This window comes from Diabrotica virgifera, chromosome 9 (assembly GCF_917563875.1).
Source record: "Diabrotica virgifera virgifera chromosome 9, PGI_DIABVI_V3a".
NCBI classification, from domain to species: Eukaryota; Metazoa; Arthropoda; class Insecta; order Coleoptera; family Chrysomelidae; genus Diabrotica; species Diabrotica virgifera.
Window position 1 is genome coordinate 125,619,132 of NC_065451.1, and position 23,521 is coordinate 125,642,652.

Below are 23,521 nucleotides of genomic sequence, written 5' to 3' on the forward strand. Positions count from 1 at the left end.
TTCTTAAATGTGACAGTTGTCAAAACTAGGAAACTGATTACAATTAAACAGAAACAATCTACTTAAATAAATTCTCACTGTAATTTTCTACAGTAGAAAATTACTGTAACAATAATCTGATTGGACAGAATGAAACACGTGATCAAAAATCTTACTATACGATTAACGTACTTAACGGAACTTAAAATCAATAAAAAATAATCACTTTAATTTTTATTTCTGTAGCTTCCTATTGGTCAGAATCTCCTATGAATGAAATAATCATTTGAAGAAATTCTAACATAGTTTTCAACAACAAACGATAATTTTGGCAACAGCGTACCATAATTATTTCATGGTGGCATCCCTGACTGGCGTCCCGGCCGGAAATACAGCACAGCTGACTCTGACTGGCATCGGCAATAATCGGCATCGAGTCGAGGACGAGGACTGTCGAGGACGCCAAACCAGACGGGAGAGTGAGACGGCCATTTTTGGTTTTTGGGTAGCTCTTGGCTCATTTTGAGTTTGCTTATATGAATTTCATTATTTTTCGTATGATATGAAATGAAATGAATAGAATAGTGACGCCGGCATTGTGTAATGGGCACAGGTAATGGCGAGAGATAGGTGTTTTAAAGTGGAAATGAATAGATGTTAAATCTGCAGACATAATATTCTTATTCCTTCTAAAAGATGAATCTATAATCAAACCATTGCATTTTTATTTGACCACAATGTAAATGTATCGTCGACAACTGAAATGTAAGTAATATGCTAATTTTTTTATTTATAACTGCATTAAGTAATCCTATTCTAATTTTTTTCTTTATTTTGTTATAAGTAACAATACAGTAGAACCCCGCAAATCCGAACTAATTGGGGGGAGAGCCTGTTCGGATTCCGAAAAGTTCGGATTATCCGAAAGTTAGCCTTAACTAGTAGTTCAAAGCTTTCATTGTGATTTTGAGTAGCCAAACGTTCTCGCAAGAGTGTGGACAATATTTTTGGACTCAAGTTGACTACGAGAGAACCAAAGTAAGTTTGTGTTTAACCTTTATAAACACTTTATAAACCTACATATTAAAGTATAATATTTATTTTTAAGAAATTTTAAATGTCAAAGTCCTAGTAATCCTACATTGTCCAATTTTCTGGCTTTACTCTGTATAATAAACGTGTTTTTAAGTTTTTGTCTTGAATTTTTAAATTTTTTTCACTTTCCCTTGGTTCGGATTTGCCGAAAGTTCGGATTCGCGGGGTTCGGATTCGCGGGGTTCGGATTTACGGGGTTCTACTGTACATCTAGCCGCAGGGCCGGCGCCAAGGCTTTCAAGCGCCCCGGGGCAAGTAATTTTAGGCGCCTCTTTCCTCCTTCCTTTGTAAGTAGTTTTTTGTAGCTTAGTGAATCTTTATGCCATATACCTACAAACTATTTTTTATATGTTAGGAAAGTATCATCATCATAACCTATGTTAATGGCTATGGGTATGCCAAACAGCCAAGCTGTTCTTTTTAAAATTCAGAGGTTTTGCAATATTTTACCCTGAGTGAATGCAGTAATAGTTCAGTTTAATGAGAGAAATAACGGTTGGTACACTTAAGGTAAAAGTAATAATAACTGCTATTTTTATATCTACCTACGATTGGCAAATTTTAAATTTTACAAGATAATAAAATATTACTAATATTTCTGATAATTTCAGTACTGTTAATTTTTTTTTCGGCACCTGCCACATGCCGGCGCCTCGCCCCTCTTCGTCCTTATGGATGGCGCGGCCCTGTCTAGGCGCTTCTCAAGTTTTTTCATCCACGGCCCCATTTATGATTGCAAGTGTCCCCATGACAAAAAGCAACAGGTTCACATTTTCCTTCCCTTATAGGTATCGATTTCATCCTTTAATAACAATACTCTTCTTAAACACTGATAATAATCATCTTACTTCTGCATGTAACAATAAAGATAAAGTTTTGTGGCTGGAATTCCCATCCTTATCAATATCCTCCGCATGGCCCTTAATAAAATGTATAATCTTAACAGCATCCTGAAGCACATCATTCAATTCTGGTGCTAATTTTTTGCTGCATGCCCTCTCTGTGACTAAGGCAGTGAGTAAAAGTTATATGATCATAATGCCTAGCTTAAAAATGATTTAAAACCAATATTTTTGTCTGTCATCGCTCTTGCATCATCTGTTCATATTTCCCAGTATTTTTCCATTCTAAACCTTCAGTTACAATTTACAATATGTCTTTCCCTGTAATATCGATACCCCCATCGAACAAGGTTGTAACTCTAGTTAAATCTATTTTCAGATTTCAACACAGGCGAATTCAGCAAAAAATTGCGCACATGTTAATATAAACTACATACATAGTTTAATTCTCAATAGTTTGGCTAATACTCCATTGAAAAAAGTTGTATTTTAACTTACGTGTGCCATTTTAGCATGAAAAAGGCAGTAACACTGGATACTCCCTATGTTATATATTTACTTTCCTTATATTGCTGTCCTCAATTAAAACGTGGTACAGTCGAACCCACTTATAGCCTTTGTGCCAAGCAAAAGTATTCCTATAACCGGGATATTCTAACAACTTTCTAATAACCGGGATTTTCATAGGTAATTTTTCGTTTTTTGCCAAAATTGGCAAAATTACTAATTATTTAGCAATTATTTTTTTTCACTGACTAAAATCACTAGCCAGTTGTATCTGAGTTTAGCAAACCGACTATTCGCGGTGTGCAAGTACTTGGAAGGGGAAACGAGAAACGACCCTGCGCGAGTAGCGGAGAAATATTGCAACTATCTTAAATAATTCATATCGTCAATTGAAATTGTCAAATTGACGTATATTTCATACCTTCTGTCAATGAAGCAGAAAAATTATATATTGCTCCACAATATTGATATGATATGCAATTATTATATAAAGGTAAATTTAATTAATTTTATTTTGCTTGCAGTACTGCATTTTAATAACTAATTTTATTTACTACATACAATTGTTGACGTTTTCATAACATAACCTGAAGCTTATTTTTTCTTCTTATTATTTTTTTTGGACTATGGCCTTGACAATTATCCAGTAACCAGGACTAATATAATTGGCCAATATAATTAAAAGTGCGAATAAAAGTACAGAGCGTAGAAATAGGGGTCGCTTTGCCGAACTTGCACGGTCCCAATATGAAATGTTGTTTGGAATAAAAAATTTCATGGTCTAACGCCACATATTCATACAAGGGCGACCCCGCTCCGTGTAGCAGCTCCACATAGTGGATACGTCGGTGAACTCTGCTCGGCGCTCGCCCTCTTCGATCAACCAGTTTGGGGTTTATATGTAGGGGAGCTCATACCGTATCCATTCGAGTTGGTTCACGGAGCAGGGTACACCCTTGTATGGATACGTGACTTAAGAATTGTGAGCAACCGTCATACAGGGTGATTGATTAGTGGGGTAAAGCTCAATAGATAAATCGATTTTTATTTGAAGTAGGAAAAACCTAATATACATAAATTAAGATAAAAATTACAATATGAACTTATGCTATACATAAAAAGTTATTTGTTACAGGTAATCACAATGTTGAAGTATATCTGACAAAATCATAGGTAATATAATAAGTTTGTTTTAGCATCAGTTTCAAACGGTTTGAAACCATCAGTGAATAGTGGATCAGCGCGAGTAGAGGGGAAAGCACTGGTGCCTGTATTATGTTCTCTCACTGACCAACTGTTTGCTGACGGTTTCTGACTAGTTTGACTGTTTGCTAGAACAAACCGAATACAGTAATCCCTCTTCAACCGCGGGGGTTACGTGCCGAGGAGAAAGGTGTGGTTGGTGAAACCGTGGATGGTGAAGGATCCACGATCCAAAGAAGAATATGACATATTTATAATCCCAATTTGGATACGTACAGTCGGAAAAATGAAAGAATACCCATGAACGATCACATCAATCACTTATTTCGTATTTGCTGTCTTTTTCTATAAATAACAAACGTTTGTTACAGAAAAAGACAGCAAATACAAAATTCTTTCTTTGTGGGTATTCTTTGATTTTTCCGATTGTATATTAGTATGTATGTACATAGTACATAGAAAGAAATATTATGAAATTGCATATCTGTGAAATAGTATTATATTATCAACAAAAATAAAGATGCTGAGATCAGCGTCTACATTCGCTGATATTTTAAACCTTCCGAAGTATAAACTAATTGTTGTACGTCTTACTACTAAGAACAAGCGCCAGTGGCGTATCATGAGTAATTTAACGCGACTGGTCAAATTATAAAAAATATATAAAAATAATAAAATATTCTCATTAAAGATTCAACAGATCGTAACCGCAGATAAGTGAAACCGCGGTTGATGAGTCCGCGGATAATGAGGGATTACTGTATATAATAAAATAAAAAATATATATAAATCAAGCCAACAAAAAGGTACATCATATAACAAAGACACATACATTGAAAACAGATAACTCTAAAATTTGCAGTTATATTTTCACAAATCTATTATATATTTCCTTAATTCACTTTTAAATCTTAAAAATGACTTACAATCTTTCAAATGCATGGGCAGTTCATTATATTCTTGAAAACTCCTAAATAATATAGATGCCATTGAGTTAGTTAGATTAACTCTGTTTACATAAATGTTGTTTTTATTTCTTGTGTCATGGTCATGTATGTCACTATGAAAACAAATAAACTGGTGGAAATAAGGTGGAGCTAAGCAGTTAATTATTTTATAAATTACCAACGTTGTAAAATAGTACAGTCTCTATTTTACTGAAAATCACTGAAGCGTCTTTAACATAGTTACTGTAGAAGTATAACTATTAGTTTTTAATATAATACGCATACCACGATTTTGGAGTTGCTGAAGTTGGTTCATTTTATTTAGATTAAATACAGTCAGAAAAATGGAAGAATACCCATGAACAATCACATCAATCACTTATTTTGTATTTGCTATCTTTTTCTATACGCTGTGAGCTTGTACGTAGAGGGGATATTTACAAATTCGCGAACGCCAGTAGTGACAAGTTTGTAAACGTTTACCGGAAATTTGACATAAATGTCAAAGTGATTAATTTAAAATTAAAATTAAAAACATTAATTATAAACAATATTAGTTGGTCAAAGCTGTGGTATATATTTTTACCTTAAATATACTTACGTTTTAAATACTGAATTTAAGTTTTTTTAATGTTCCGTAATATCTAATTATAAATAATCTATTATAATCTTAGCGCCATCTCCACGATTATTGTCAAAGTATTCGAAGTAAGAAATTGATATTTTATCAATAGAACGTCAAAATGATTAGAAAAATCTTAAAAAAATCGATGACAATTTAATTACTTTTTTGCGTTGTAAATATTAAGCGATAACAATTAAATAATAAATTTAAAAATTACCGGTAAAAGTTGAATTAGTAACCGCTAGGAGCGACACCAGCGAAGCTCAGAGCGTATAACAAACGTTTGTTATTTATAGAAAAATACAGCAAATACAAAATAAGTAATTGATGTGATCGTTCATGGGTATTCTTTCATTTTTCCGACTGTAGATGTAGAACAGAAGCACAATAATCGAAGTGAGGTTGGATGATGGTGTTGTACACCGTTATTTTAGTAAAAGTTGATAAGTTTTTTGCCATTCTTGAAAAAAAGTATAATTTTTTACTAATTATTTTATTAATGTAATTAAAATGTTCATTGAAATTGAGAAAGTTATCCAGTTGAAAACCCAAATATTTAATAGTTGATACTGCTTCAATTTGCTCACCATCAATCCTTATATTGACATTATTTAAATTCAACCGATTAAATTTATATTTAGTTGTAAAAATAGTTGCTTTTGTTTTATTGACATTTAACTTTAGTTTATTGCTTTTGAGAAAAATATCCACTTTTTGCAATACCCTATTTATTTTTGCAACTGCTGAATTTAAATCTGTGTCAGCTAAAGCTAATACAGTGTCATCTGCAAAAAGATTAATAAATTCACAATCAACAAAGAGTTCTGTGTCATTTAAATAAAGAATAAAAAGTAAAGGTCCTAAGACACTTCCCTGAGGCAGTCCTGTGTTAATTTCAATCTCTGATGATACTTCATTATTGTAACGTACTTTTTGTTTACGACCTCGAAGATAGTCACTTAGCCAATCATATACCTTTCCGCCAATACCATACTGCTGAAGCTATTGTAATAAAATATTCCTGTCTATAGTTTTGAAAGCTGTTTTAAGATCTAAGAATACACTTACAACATATTTATTAATAAAAATTCACAAGGAAAAAGTTTTCCTGTGGTTGGCTGTATACCATGTAATACAAAAAACCGTAAAATCCTGTATAAAAGGTATATTTAAAAAACCCTCAAAAGGGCCACATCAAAATCACATAACTCGTTTTCGACTGGTTTACCAGTCATCATCAGTGCTTACATGCAATGTACTTGCTAACCACCAAGATAGTATTTAACAAAAATATGTGGGTCAAAGCCTAGTCAAAGAAGTCTGTCAAGGAAACATTGGTTTAAAAAGCTACATTAAATATGGATGTCTAATATATATATATATATATATATATATACCCTCATTGACTGCCCTACTAACTTCATCAACACTTTCAGTGAATTCGGTATATGTATACAGCTGGTTCTGCTTTGGGTGGAATATAAACAGTTCCAAATATTGCCATAGACTGACCACTAGTAATAACCACCTGTTCAATATTACTGCTGCTTACAAATAGGGCACTTGAGATTGACTTCCTGATGGCAATCAAAACACCGCCACCCCTAGTGTGAATGCTCGTTTCACTTGATCTATCATTTCAGTACACAATGCAGCTTTCCATACCAAGTTCAGAGTCTAGAGAATCAGCAGTCAGCCAAGTCTCAGTTAAAATAATTACGTCATAGGAACAATGTGAAGTATTTAATAAAAGTGTTTGAAGTTTAATTCGAAGCTCATTTGTATTTTGGTAATAAACATTTAGGTTGTTATAAGGCGTGCTACGTGGAGACTGACTTAGTTTTTCTGAACAATTTTGGGTATATTGTTGAAATATTTAATGGTTAAATTAAGTTCACCTTGATCTTGTCTCTTTAATAATTCATTTCGAGTTTTACTCAAACGCTCACGTTGCATATGAGTTTGATCGAGACTTAAATTTTTTTGTCTTTGTTGGTATTGTGTCTATTTTTAAATACCATAAAAGCTTCTTGAGCAGAAGATAGTGTTATTTTCAGTGGTCGATTGCCATTTTTATTTTTCTTACCTACTCGGATTATTTTTTAAACTTCAAGCCTGGATGGGTTATCTACGATTTGAGTTATGAAACTCTTAACTTCTTGAACATCAGAGTTATGATTTGTTTCTGGAAAATTAAAAATCATGAGATTATTCGCTCGTTTTTGCCTTTCCTGTATATCTGTAATCACTTCTTCGGCACTAAGATTTTTTGACCTCTCTTCTTTTAGATTCTGAATTTCCACTTTCATTTGCCCAACTTCTGCCTTAAGAGCTTCAATGTGCCTCACAAGATTTGGCACATTTTTAAACGCAAGCCTACAGTCAGTACAGAAAAAGTATAAAGATCTCTTCTGCAGGACCACTGCACGTAACTCACTGGCACTGAGACTGGTGCACTCTTCAGTATTATGTAATATTATGTGACATTATGTATCACACACTACAGATTTATCTCCCATAGAATTTTTACAATTTCCGCAATTTCCATTCATAATAGTACTTTGAACTAAATTCCTGGACTATAAGGCTATTGAAGGTCAACTTATATTATTTGGAAACAAGTTAAATTAGTCTCTTCTAATTGATGTCAGCAAAAAAGAAGGAAGCAAAAACCAGTCCATTAACACCTAAGTGTGGATTTACAACACAATTTCCTCAATTTATTGCACAGCAAACACAGGTTCAACAAAACAAGGTAAATCAGTCACTTTGATTTTTCTGCAAATTTACATATAAAATAAATTTTATTTACTTCACAAAAACCTCTTAAAATTCAGCAAAAACATGACATGACAAATTGTTTCACTTGTACTTGAGAATGTTGAAATTCGAATGTATGTCTTCGAAATGTCTTTAGTATGTAGTGAACTTTTTAAATGTAAATTTTGTTATTGATTTTACACTATAGGTAATTTATGTTTTGAAACGTAACTGATTGTATTGTAATTTAACTGTTAATAGGGTTATCCCGTGTTTTAAATAAATAAATAAATAGGACGCTTTGAGCGTTTACTTCAATCATGTCAGAGTTTAGAAGTATATTAGGTTGCAAAGTTAGTTTTTTTGATGTATTTTATCTACAATAGTTGGTTTATTGTTAAAAATTTTTATAGTTTTACTACTATCTCCAGAATCATTCATTTTTTTTTAGTTTTAATTTAAGTTTATTTAAGTACTCACGTTGGGCATTTGTCTGACCAGAAAATATCTTTAGGACCTTTGATAAGCTCTTTATTCCTTAAAACCAGTTTAACATTTTTGGTTGACGGCAAGATAACCTTTATAGGCCTTATTTTTTCTGGCTGAAATTTACGTACTCTTAACGATTTGATTTTGCTCTTGTATATGTCGAAATTCTGTAATATATCTTGAACCACATTGTTATCTTCATTATTTCTCTCTTGATTTGATTTCATTTTAGATTCATTTACATTAAATATTATTATATTCGAAGCACGTCTTTGTCTATCCATAATTTCATTGATTAACCCTTCATTATCAGGACATTGGGTATCTTAATATTTTCAATATTATTTTTCAACTCAGTGATTTCTTCTTCCAATTAATTTATCAATTTTCACAAGTAGTTTAGGTATCAACTTAATTCCACTATGGCAGTCTTCACAATAGAATTTTAGTAGCCGCTTACCTTTGAGGTCCATCACTTTTAATTCACTTGCACTAAGCCCGGAGCATTCTCGATGAGTTGACCTTTAGCAGCTATCACATAATAAGACTGAATCTCCTGTCTTAATTTTACATGTTACACATTACATTTTAAAAGATCTAGGATATACGACCAGTAGCCACTATTAAGTAATTAAGATAATAAGAATAAATTTCCTGATTTGTTTTGTACAAAAAACTGGTTTTTAAAAAGCACTTTTCAAAACAATGCAGTTTTCAGTTGTAAATAATTAATAAAACTCAAAGATATCACTACTTTAAAATTCGTCGAATTAGCAGCTTTCATTTAATACTAATTTTAGTTTTATTGTTGAATTTTTACCAGTTGAAATTTAAATTTTTTGACAAGCATTAATAAACGTGTATACCCGACAATTGTTGATGTCAACAACAATGCCAACTTTGAGCTTCACATTTTAAAATTCATTAGAATGTTACAGGGTGTTCGATAACATCGTGGCACACCAAACTTATGTTTTTTTAAATGAAACACCCTATATTTTATCTTATATTCGAAATCTCCTTAACTTCCCCATTACAAAAATGTAAAGGTCTGTTATGTTATACCAGGTATTTACAAAGTTATAACCAATTTTTTATGAAAATCGTAACAAGTTCAGCTCCCTGTATAAATAAAAATGATGACAGCGGTAATGGTTTATTGTTGAAGCTATATTTTTTTATTTATTGTCAAAATTGTTAAAAATGATTGACATTGCTAATTTTCGTTATATCGAATACAGGGTGAGTCCAAACGCAAGTACATTATTTTCTCAGTAATTTTAAATGGAACACCCTGTATTTTATATCACTATTGAAAAGTACTATTTTCGTACTTTAATTTGTATACTACTTTCTCCATGAGTAAATTTATTAGTTTTTGAGATATTTTTATTTTTCAGTGGACCAGTAGCGTGGCCACCCAGATCACCAAAACTGATTTTTTTGGGCGTACGTTAAGAATGAAGTTTATAAAATGCCTCCAACAACAAGGGATGAGATGAAAAATAGAATACAAAGTGTACTTCGAAGTGTTAATTTACAAATGCTTCATAGTGTAAGTATAGAATAGAATAGAAAAAAGCTTTATTCTCAGGATTCATAAGTTACATACAAATATAAATTGTCAATAGAGAGAATGGTGTCAATTACAATTTATAATGGTTGCTGTAACAACCTACACTTAACATAAAAGTAATATTAAAATATAATAATAATAACAGTGACATTTAGATTCAGATAAGAGCCCTCAGTCTCCCTGCGGATCAGCTTGAAGGTATTCTTCCACTTTATACGGTTCAAGGTGTATGAGCAACTGTTGAACAGACTTTCTATATGTATTTATGTCAGTTTCTATTTTGATACTGTAAGGCAGTTTATTAAAGAATTTAATACAGGCATTTTCTGTGGTTTTCTCAGATGCTGTTAGTCTATGTATTGGTATATTATAGTTTATGAGATTGTTTCGTGTATTAGTATTATGGTTTGTTATGTGTTTCAAGAATTTATGTCTATTTTTAAAAATGAAAAGTAAGCATTCATATAATATGTATGTTCCAGCCATTGTTAGTATGTTGAGTTTTTTGAAATTACCTCTACACGAATCTCTGTATTTCAAGTTAAGTAGAGTTCTGATTGCTCTTTTTTTTGTAATATAAAAACCTGTTCAGCGCTACTACTCCCCCCCCCCCCAGAAAATTATTCCAAATCGCATTACAGAATGAAAGTTTGAAAAATATACAACCCATTTACATTTTTCGTCCAAATAATTTGCTGTTATTCTGAAAGAGTAACACCTGCTAACCTGTTACAGATCTCATCTATATGCACTCCAAAATCTAAATTTTGGTCGATATGTACCTCCAGAAATTTTGTGCTTTGGTTTAGATTAACCATTTGCGATTGAATTGAGACAGTTTCTGGTAAGGTACTATTATTTGTTTTAATGACGAAACATATATTTTGTTTTTTCTCTGTTCAGTATGAGTTTATTGATATTGAGCCATCTCTGTGCTTTATCTAATCTATTATTAGCGATATTCAATAAATTATTCAAGGATGACCTCATAGTTAAAATGTTAGTATCATCTGCACATTCCACAATAAGAGTTCTCTGATTGTTATCTGTAATGTCTAAAGCTAAATCATTTACATAAAAAACAAAGAGAAGAGGACCCATAATACTTCCCTGAGGAATTCCCACCGAAATGAGATCATCAGAGAAGCAATTTCTTCCCGCATACCATACTCAAATTTTACTTTCTGTTTGATAGGTATGATTTTATCCAATTATAACCTGGCCCTCTAATGCCATATCTGTAAAGCTTTTCCATTAGTATTTTGTGATTTAAAGTATCAAATGCCTTTGATAAATCTAAAAATATGCCCATGGATATATCTTTGTTTTCATAACCCTCATTTATCTTTGTTATAAAATCATAAATGGCAGTCTCTATAGATTTTCCCTTAGGTACCCATGTTGTGCATGGCATAACAGTCCCTCACTACAGAAAAAACTGAGAAGCCTGACACACATGACTGTTTCAAAAACCTTAGAGAATGATGGTAAGATGCTTATCGGACGATTATTTTCTAGTAAAGTGGCATCACCTTTTTTATACAATGGTTTTACTACTGTTATTTTTAAGTTGTCTGGAAATATCCCATTTATGAAGGTATTGTTTATTATATGACATAATGGTATAGCTAGCTCATATGCACACAGTTTTATTATATTTGTAGGTATCCCATCATAACCAGAAGTGAATTACCCAATTACTTCATTTATAGTTACTGGCGTTACAAAAAATGAGTTTTTGTTAAACTGTATTTTGGTACTGAATTCTATTTTTGGTATATTTGCTAAAAGATGTGTAGCAGCATTTAAAAAATATTCATTCAAATTATTACTTACCGTGACTGGATCTCCTAGTATTGCTACATTATTATCAGTAGAAATTGCACAAGTGCTCTGAAATTATTGAATTTTTCCCGAGTGACACTTTGACAGTTTTAATTTCACGAGCCGAAGGCGAGTGAAATTATGTCAAAGTGTCACGAGAGCAAAAATTCTATATTAATTTCAGAGATCGTGTGCAATTTGTTGCGATTATTTCATGAATAAAACTGTTCAAAACCAAAATTTAATTGTAATTTATTTATGTAAGTACAAAGTACCATTAAACACAGTTTTTATAAATATAATATGACGATTGAAAGTCATCACTTTTATAATTTTTAAAAGATTAATTGTCATTAATGTCACTGAATGTATTTTTTCGTAGCAACGAAGGGCATCTGACGTAATATGCTTAACGACGGGAGATTATCAAAAATTATCACCTTAATTTGCATTTCTGTAGCTTTCTATTGGTCAGAATCTCCTATGAATGAAATAATCGCTAGAATTTGCCTGTGTGATTTCTTTAACGATTTTCCATAGATTTTTTGACTTATTTTGACTATTATATATTTCTTGCCCATACTGCATTTTTCGCGAATCCACAAGCATTTTATTATACTGACGTTTTGTTTGTACATACTCATCTTTGTAATGGTCATCTACTCTACTTAACATAAGCTAAAGGTGCGACTTTTATATTGATTTATTTCATTTGTATTATAGTATTTGATACGTTTTTATGTTTATTTATATTTTTTCTGGAAAGCATTGGTCAAATAACAAAAAAATGATTATCATAAATACAACCCATGGCTTTTCTATATCCCAATTTGGTACTGAAAAAAGCTCCTCCCAGTCTTCGTCTTGCAGCATCTGTCTAGAATTTTCTTTACTGTGGGAATCAAAAATTCTTTTCCTAATTTTTATATTTTCTTTTTTGTTTACATTAATACTGAAAGTTATTTTTTGACCAAGATGATCAGAAATATGAGTATCTAATACTTCTGCTACATAAAGTTCACAGTTTGTAAAAATGTTATCAATGCACATCTTTGAAGCTCTACATATGCGAGTATATTCAGAAACTGATGGCAATATATTAAATGTTTGAAATAAATAGAGAAAGTCTGCTCTATCTTTAGTCTGAATCCTCAAATCTATATTAAAATCACCTGCAATAAAAACTAGAGAGCTCTCACCTGAAATATACATTAAAACATTTTCTAGAATATCTAAAAATTCCTGCACACAAGACTTTGGAGTACAATATATACAAAGAATTAAAATTTTGCAATTTAAAAAACACACTTCTACACATGAACATTCAAAAACCTATGTTTTTGCCTTAGCACTTACATCTTTTCTTATCCTCCATGATAAGCTTTCTTTTGTATAGATTGCTGTGCCCTCATGTTCGCCTTCATCTCTACAGAAAGCAGAAACTAATTTGAAATCCATAAAATTGTGATTTTGTAATTGGGTATTGGATTTGAAATGTTCACTTAAACAAACTGCGATGCACTCATTATGTTGTAAAATTTCTTCTTGGATTGTATCCATACAATTTTCCACTGATTGAGAATTTTGATGGATGATACTGCTCTTTATAACTGAGGATCCTCCTATATTGGTGGCATCTTTTTTTTTCATGAAAAACCTCGAGACTACTGCTCTGTTTGGCCAAGCCTCTCGTTTCCATGCTTCTCTACAATCGTCTTGTCTGATGGTAACTTTCATTGAGGCATAATGTTCCGGGTGGGATGATGAATGCTCTTCACATTTTACGTCTGGAAAATTTGGTTCCAAAAAGGCCTTCAGTTGCTCAGGTTTAGTTCCTGGAGTAAGCCTAGTGACATGAAATGATATAAATTTCGGAACTGCTTGAACCTGGGAAGTATTTTCATTTCGGCCCACCACAAAACGACGGGTTCTACGTTTGGCTACTTGCCACTCATTATTTTTATTAGATGTGCATACCTGATCCCCTAATTGTTGCATATCTTGCATGTTATTTGTAATCTGTGCCTGTAAAACTGCACTATTTACTTCTTGCTGAGTGAAAACTTTATTTTGAGGGTTATGTTTATGTACTTATGAGAAAAAGAAGAAGAGGAAGACGAGGATGATAAGGTTTTAGGTTGTTGTACCAACTTAGCTTTGTAACTATCATTTGCCTCTATATTTTCTGTAGCATTTACAACAGTTAAAGACTCTTTTGAGTTTGCACTTACGATTCCGGCCATCGTGGCAGTACTCACTCCTTTGTTTACAGTTTCATTTTTTTTTCATAATTTTAATCTTGTCTAGCAATAATTGATTATTTATGTGTAACGCATTATTGTTGTCTCTTACTTCACTTCACAATTCCTTTAAATACTTGTTTTCCAATTCTAGTGATTCAATTTTTTTATCAGTATTTGTTGACTAATCTATGGCACTGTTGTATGGTTGAGTGATCTGAGCGAAAACCAAACTGATCTGGGATCAGGTTTTCTATAGGTATTGTTGTTTCTATTCTGGTAAGGATTTACCTTTCGAATACTTTTGATAAAGTTGGAAGGAGACTTATTGGTCTGTATGAACTGGCTTCAGTTAGAGGTTTACCAGGTTTTGGTATCGTTATAATTTTTGCATACTTCCATTGCACTGGAAAATAGCATATCAAGTCAAGTCATTTATTCATGTTAATATACAAAAGTACTTACATATGTCAAAAAAAAAGGTGTACAACTTTGGTTCACAGATATAAAATACAAATATGAAAACACAAGGCATAATATGAAATAATACATACATTAATTAAGACAAACACTTTCTGGGTTCCTAAGAATAAAAAAAGTACAATTCAACAATTCACAAACCAGTTCCAAACATTATAGTTAAAATTTAAAAACTCATCACTGCTGTAATCTCAGGAGGCTATTAAAAATAATAGTTATTAAGACGACACCTTTTCTTGGGAGATTTTTTAAGATTTCACCAGTTATAAGGTCAAATCCTGAAGCTTTATGAGGGTTAAGCAGGTTGATTTCGTTACGGACTTCATTTGGTGAGAAGTATTTTAGTGATTAACTAGTTTTGATGGGAAATAAGCCACAATTTTACTAAAAAAATGATTTTATTAACGTTTCGATGCCCAAATCGGGTGTCGTTGTCAAAATACAAAAAGTATTTTAGTGTTAATGATAGCTGACAGGGTGTATTAAGAAAGTCTCTAATTTTATCGTCGTTAATATCGTTGACCTGTGAGGTGGAGAAGACGGTTGATAGGTGTTCTGCGAATCTGTTGGATTTTTCTATATCGAGAGAGCCCAGGTTCTGTCAGTTTTTCTAATTGGATTTCGTTTTTTGGCTGTTCGGGTAGCGGAATGAAGTCTGTGTGTGAGCCTCTTTAGATTTGTTTTATCTTTTCTTTTCTCTTCTACTAATGTGGAGAGGTAGACTATTAGCTTTCATCAATGGTTTTTTCCTTTACAGGAGTAGCTTTCCAAGCAGCCAGTTGTATTTGTTCCGTTAGATATTTTACAGCTTCTTCAATATTGTTTTTTGTTTGAGTCCAAGGTCAAGACATATTTTTTCTTTGATTTCTTCTTTGAATTGAACCCAATTCATGTCACTGGAACATAGCCTTGGTGCAAGAGTTTTCCAAATTATATTGGTAGTTAAGGTAATCAAGATGGAACTGTGGTCCGAATGTAGATCAAAACTGGGGGTGATGTAGCTGTGTATTTCAGGTATTCCCTTAGTTATAGGGTCACACAATTATAACTACATTTTTAATAATTTCGGTATTTTTGTGTACAGACATATCAAACTTCAACATGTTTAACCCATAGTCTCCCAGCACGTTTAGATTTTTTTTGACAGTTACCTCCCAACAGTACTTTTAAGTCCACCTTACTTTTTTGGTCATAACTTTTTAACCGCTTAACGCATTCACCCGAGTTAACTCTGTATTAAGCTACGGTTCTATTTGCGCATAACAGAGTTAACTCGGGTGAGCGCATAAGGGTATTTGTTATTTTATATTTTTCCATTGTTTAAGAAAGGATTTGTTATACAATGTCTAGCTATACAATGATTTTTCCAATAAGATATGCGTTTTTTACTTTAGATTATCTAGTGACAATAACCTTGTTCGCAGTTTATTTTACTGTAATAAAATAAATAGATAATTTTGTGACATATTTTTGCAAATAAATCGGTGCGTTAAGCGGTTAAATAAGCTAAAATGTTTTTTTCCCAACGATCATTTAGAGCACATACAAATCTTATTCTGTATTTAAAACAAGATTGTTTAAATGACATTTGAGGTATTAAACATAAACATCAGTTGATTACTAATAATAATTATGTATATATTACGGACATTCAGCGGTGTGATGGATGACCGAAGTTATCGTTAACGTAAAGTTATCCTGTAGTTATGTTATAATCCTCGAATTGATGTGATGTATCATACTTAACTTAACTACTTGCGTTATTTCTTGACAGTTCTTGAGTTATCTGGTATATCAACTGTCACTTTATAACACGATATTAAACCTCAAGTTATGAGATAACTTTGTAGTTATGTAAGGATATGTAAGGTTAGGTTCATCTTTTGACTTGTTTTTAGACAGAAATCGAGTGAATTTAGAAGCTAAGAATTTAATAAGTAAGAGTAGAAGGGTAATACAATTTTAAAAATGATACAAAAATCAAATCGAGAGATATAAGTTGAAATTTTATTTTAAGTATCTACTGAGCTTTCTATCCAGAATTGCCAGATGATATTTTATAAATACCCCTCTTAGAAACTGAAATTCCCTCAAATTGAAGCTCAAATACCCCACATTTAAATTTTTGCCGCATTTTAATAAATTGTAGTCAAATGAAGAGAACAGTACACCAAAATTATACTACTTATCAACGAGGGCCCTAAAAATAAATAATAGTTCCTATGGTCTTCATTTTATGGGAGTATAATCACCGGTATAACAACGAGGGCCCTAAAAATAAATAATAGTTCCTATGGTCTTCATTTTATGGGAGTATAATCACCGGTATAATATACGCAGTTCTATGTACATTCGCAAATTTAATTTACCATGACCCCTTAAAATCCTCCATAATTTTCCGCCCCCAAAAAATCCCACTACAATTTCTGCTTACAAAAATTTCCACGCTTTCAAATTACCCCAAAATTGTGGGAAATACACCAATCTGGCAACCCTGTTTCTATCTACTGTTTGAAACACCACCGAACCCGAACTGCTGTTCGGCACTGTTCGGTCATCGACGGTGGCCGACGATGGGGATTTACTTTTACGGTCATCTACCCATCCTGTGGTATGTTCCGAACTATCTTTCGCCCTCACTCCAACTTGTACTATTTCTACATACGGTTCTCTTTGTTACTTCAACCTTTTTTCCTCAAACCATATTTCTAAAATAACGTTGATCAAATAACTATCTCATAACTCTGACCGATACATCACACCGAATTTTACCTAAATAGTTATGGGCATCGTTATTCCTGAGAGTTATCTTAACTTTAACTCCAACGTTAAAGTTAACTTCGGTCATCCATCACACGACTGAATGATGTAAATTGGACATTTACGTTAAAGACCGGGCATTGTCGTGAATGTTCATTTTCCCTGGATATTAATGACAATACCTGGTCTTTAACGACAATAACATTAGTTATTGGCCAATGTTGTAAAAAAAAATAACTTAACATTAGAGTTTTCATCAATAACTAATCAATAACGACAGTGGCCAAAAGCAAATAACCAATGATACAATGATAAATTAATAAAATTATGCATGATGTATCATTTTTTACTTAAAATTGCGTTTGGATTCTAATAATTTTTTTTCATTTCAACCATGGCATGTTGTAACACTTATATACAAATTTACCAAGAGTACGTAATTTCAGTACGAAAACATAAATGAAGCAAACAATAAACATAACCTAACTTTTAGTCAAAATTTCAACATTGACTAATTAACAACGGCATTTTTGACATTGGCTGGACATCGATACAAATGTTATCAAGAATTTAAAATTATCATCAATCTCCAGTTTCTATCGACAATAGCGTTAATGTCCAGCCTAAGTCGACAATGAGTAATTCAACAGGCCATTGTCGATATTGACCGGTTAATAACGTTATTGACCGGATTTACGTTATTGTCCGTAACTATAATTCAAAATTATATCATTTGTACCTTAAGTACAACTTCACTCCTCATATAATATAAAATTCTGGTACCACAGCATATTATGCGGTACCAGAATTTTTTATATTTGGTTTTTGTGTTTATATCAGATCTTAAATTGGTAATTATTTAGACCATTATATTTTTTGTTTGTAATCTGCATACTTCTAACATCTTTTGATGACTTTTGATTTTGTAGACTACCTAATGCAATATTGCAGTAAGGGTACCAGTATTCACTTCCATCTTGTTCTTTTCTTCCTTCCATTGAATGTCTATAAGCAAAAATATTTTTTCAGTTGCAGTAATACCATTATGGGTAAGGATCGCAAACATATACTGGTATATCTTAAAAAATTCAGAGTGCTGTTCTTGGACTTGGTATGAGTTGTGGTTGTGAGTTTTTTTGAGTACTGAGGGGTTTTTTTATCTTCATCAATCCAATCTTTAATTTTTCACTTATACCAATCCACTAATGTTGCCTGTTCATCAAATAGTAAAGAATATGCGGTGTAGCGTGAATAATGTTCTACACAAAAATGTTCTACATTGAATTTTAGACAAAAAAGGTCCTTTGCATAATCCTTCTAAAACAAACAGTTCCAAAGTTACGGAGGTAGTATAGTATAATAATTGGTCCAAAAAAGACCTAACTCCGTCATCCAAAATAAGAGTTTTACTCCAACATAAATTGTCCTATATGGTCCACATATTCAGTAAAAAGTTACACCATTTTTGAGCGTCAGGTTTGGGGGAGGGGGAGGGCAGAAGTCGGCAAATTAGTAGTTTTTGATGTTTTTCGTCAATATTTCTAAACTTAAGCGGTTTAGCGTGAACAATATTCTATACAAAAATGTTCTACATTAAATTTGAAACGAAATATTTACTATTGGAAAGATATTCATGTGACATTGTCCATAGAAAGTTCAGATTGGGTTTCTCCGTACCAGAGATTTATATGGCCTAGGCGTGTAGAAGCCTCTGGGTGAGGTTGACGTTCCTTCAAGGGCTTATCAGGAACATACTACCGGCCAGTGAAATAGCAAATTATATTTAGAAAACATAATCTTGTAAAAAAGTTAGTTTCTTCAGTAATATTATAATTTGTCCAAAACAATATAAAAAATATGGAAAACCTCCACTTTATACCTTCCGTAACTCAGGAACCGTCGATTTTAGAATAATTATGCATAGGACCTTTTTGGTTTCAAATTTAATGTAGAACATTTTTGTATAGAATATTTTTCACGCTAAACCGCTTAGGTTTAGAAATATTGAAGACAAACGTAAAAAACTATTAATTTACCGACATTTCCCCTCCCCTCCCCCCAAACCGACGCTCAAAACGGTGTAACTTTTTACTCAACAATATAATGTGGATTATAAAGAAAAATTGGCTTTGGAAGAAAACTTTAATTTAGGATGACGGGGTTAGGCTTTTTTTTGGAAAAATTATCCTATACTACCTCCATAACTTTGGAACTTCATTTTAGAAGGATTATGCATAGGAATTTTTTTGTTTACAATTTAATGTAGAACCGCATAGTTTTAGAAATATTGACGAAAACCCTAAAAAAGTTCTAATTTACCGAATTCTGCCCCACCTCCCCCCAAACCCGACACTCAAAATGGTGTAACTTTTTACTGAACAATATGTGGACCATACAGAACAATTTCATGTTATAGGATAACTTTCACTTTAGATGTCTGGGTTATGCAGCTTTTTGGATCAACTGTATCATACTATTATTAATAAGCACTGTTCCTCTTTTCTTCTGGTCAAAGCTGTGAGAGTAGATTCCAATACATCATTCACTTCCATAATACTTTGTGCACTTCTTTCAATCTTTTCTTCTTTCAATTTCTGCTCCAATGCTTTTTAAATGCATTAATTTTTCTGAATCCTGAGAAAACTAATAAGTATTTTTGAAAAATTTAATGGGGTAGCAGCAAACTCTTGGTCCAACGCTATTTAAATGCATTCATATTTTTCAAACCATAAGAAAAAAATAAATATTTTTGAAAAATTTAAACGCAGAAAGAAATATTACATTATTAACGAGGGCCGAAAGTCCCTGAAAACTTCCATAATGTTTATTTACAGGGGTAAAAAAAGGAAAATTTAGTGTGATTAATTTCAAATATCGCATTCAAAAGAAACTTTTTGTTTATTCTAAGGAATTTTGCAAACTCTTTCAATAAAAACCTTGGGTAAAATGTTAATCTGTGTCCCTGTATCTATTTTAAAAGATATATCAACATTATTAATTTTTAAATTTTCCATCCAATCTTTATTATTTTTATTCCTAATTTCATTAATAGTGATTGGTGAAATCATGAAATCGTCTACTTCATTTTTTTCTACTTGTACCTCTCTTAATAACCTGCTATGACAACACATTTATCAAAATGCCCATATTTACCACACTTTTTACAGTTTTTTCCATGTTGGACACCTTCTTGGTCCATGGACACTCCCACAGTGTCTGCAGTTAAATTCACCTCTAGCAGAACTTTCACCCCTGACTGTTTGGACTGAATTATCCCTTTGCTCGACTTTACTTCCAATTGATTCTGTTTTCACCTACTCCAAGCTGTTCTGAATTTCTTTTATTTGTGCTTGGAATACTTTATGCATTTTACATATTTCAATAGCTTCAGATCTTTAGTAAAATCTAAATTGTTTTTAGACTCACAATTTTTTACTTTATTTTTTAAATCTGTTGGTCTGGTCACAAAACTCTCCTTCTTCTAGAATGGGCTTGTAAAACAAATATCTTTCATAAACCACGTTTTTTCTAGGAGTGAAATAAGACTCAAATACTTCCAATACACTGCTAGCTTGCCTTTTTGGGCCTCTGTTACTTCCCAACTGTTATAAATTTCAATGCCTTCTTCTCCAATTAGATTGAGTAAAATTGCTTTAACCTTAACCTCATCACTTTTACCACTTTTTCTTGATACCATCAGATATATTTCAAAACTTTGCTTAAATCGTTTAAACATTTTCGGCCACATTTCCTTCAAATGATAATGGATTTGGCAATCTTGCTTCCATGATTTTTGTTTAATTTCCACTAGACTGCGCCAAGTAATAATATTTCAAGGAGTTAATACTTTTATTTAAACATACTTTTTAACAAAAATAAACAAGAATCAACAATATGAAATCTGCCGTCTTCTAACAACGAATCACCTTCCGTTGTGCCTAGAGCCCCATGACTACTACCATAACCTGCCGACATGACACTCTATTGCTACAGGATTTTCTGAATTAATTGTGTCAATTGTTCTGTTAGATTCTCTCCTCCAAATTTTAGCAATTCATTTAGGATTCTGTCCTGTGAGAATTTCTCGATCCCTTAATTTCTGGAGGTCTGATTGTATGTCCTGAGATTATATTTAGATGTTCTTGTTTATTATTATTATTATTATAAAATAGGTAGAAATCTAAGTGTCAAATTAAAATTTTGGTTAATTCCCATTAAATATGGTAAATAAATCCCATTAAAGATAGTAAAATCTTAAATCTTTATTCTACCATTGGCTGGGAATTAGCCTTAACGTGAAACTCTATAGCTTAATCATCATCATTCTCTTTGCCTTATCCTACTCCTGGTCTTCCTCTCCTACTCCTTCCAGGCATCTGCACTTCAGCTATTCTTCGTATTGGGTGATTAACGTCTCGACGTTGAGCATGATCAAACCATCTTAACCTATGCTCTCTCATTTTGGCATCAATTGGTGCCACACCTAGACTTCCCCTAATATACTCATTTCGAATTTTATCCTTCTTTGTCACTCCACTCATCCATCTAAGCATTCTCATTTTTGCCACATACATTCGTTGTTCCTCTTTCTTTTTCACTGCCCAACATTCAGTTCCGTACATCATAGCCAGCCTTATGGCTGTTTTATAGAATTTTCCCTTCAGCTTCATTGGAATTTTTCTGTCACACAACAACCACTCGCTTCTTTCCACTTCATCCATCCAGCCGTAATTCTACTGCATGCATCTCCATCTATTTCTCCATTACTCTGTAATACCGATCCTAGGTACTTAAAACTATTGCTTTTAGACTTATTACTTTTAGAAACTCTATAGCTTAATAATGGCTTCAAATAGACAACGTGCCTAGAGCCCATGACTACTACCATAACCTGCCGACACGACACTCTGCTGCTACAGGATTTTCTGAATTAATTGTGTCAATTATTCTGTTAGATTCTCTCCTCCAAATTTTAGCAGTTGATTTAGGATTCTGTACTGTGAGGATTTCTCTACCCTTAATTTCTGGAGGTCTGATTGTATGTCCTGAGATTATATTTAGATGTTCTTATTTATTATTATTATTATAAAATAGGTAGAAATCTAAGTGTCAAATTAAAATTTTGGTTAATTCCCATTAAATATGGTAAATAAATCCCATTAAAGGTAGTAAAATCTTAAATCTTTATTCTACCATTGGCTGGGAATTAGCCTTAACGTGAAACTATATAGCTTAATAATGGCTTCTAATAGACAACGAAGTTGAAAATGACTCATTCTTAATCCGCCCGTTTGTCTCTCCTTCTATCAATGACAAAGTTTAAAGGTTTATTAAAGTTACGAAATGTCTTAAAACACATAAAAATAAATTACACGCACACATCTGAATAAAAAAACCTTTTTTTTTTAATATTTTTGAATTATATAATATAATAGAAGTTGATTCACAATTCTTTTTTGTTTTTAGGCAAAAGCAGCAGCCATGTTCAAATCACAGTGTCTGACTAATGGATTTTTGATTATCACGGAATGCACTCATGAAGTTTAGTTTGCTGGTTACCACAAGAGATTTTCCACTGAAGGTGCAATTCTGAACCTTCTTTATTGATTCATAATAATAATACGCTAATATATTGGATCTGCATAAACAGGAAAAAGAGACAATGTCAAATAGCATTCAAAATCTTGATCTAATCTATAAATGTAATAATATACTGTCTTGTTAATATTAAATGTTGTTTGTAATGGCGTTTTCTATTCTATATCCAGTTTTCCTATAGATCTTAATTACATTAAAGTAGAGAGCTGCAGAAGAGTTTGCTGTGGAACCCTGAGGAGTCATCGTTTTTGTTTATATAGAAGTACTTTTTGACTAAATGGGATTGGTTCATAACAAACAGTGCAAGTAAAACATAACTCATTAACGTATATTAATAAATATATTATGCTCATGTTGTAACATAGTGATGGATCTCACTTGACAAATCCAACAAAGTCTGTCTGATCAGTCCTAACAGAAGCCATTAATACCAGAAAAAAGAACAGTTCAAGCAGTACAGATCTTACAAGTTTATAATAATTATTACGTTAGTATTGACTTCAAATTTGAAAAGTCGATTTATGATTATTATAAAACAAGAAAGTATCAACAACACACTTTGTCGTCTAAATCGAGAGATGAAGAAGTTATTTCAT

The 23,521-nt window shown here is 32.3% G+C and overlaps 1 long non-coding RNA gene across 1 annotated transcript; it reads left to right on the forward strand.

The window, feature by feature from the left end:
* The first annotated feature begins 435 nt into the window (after positions 1–435).
* LOC126891539 (uncharacterized) lies at positions 436–23,071 on the forward strand. The gene is made up of 3 exons (XR_007700502.1): positions 436–744; positions 9,848–10,002; positions 22,794–23,071. It is a non-coding gene; the product is annotated as an uncharacterized LOC126891539 (long non-coding RNA).
* Positions 23,072–23,521: the final 450 nt, after the last annotated feature.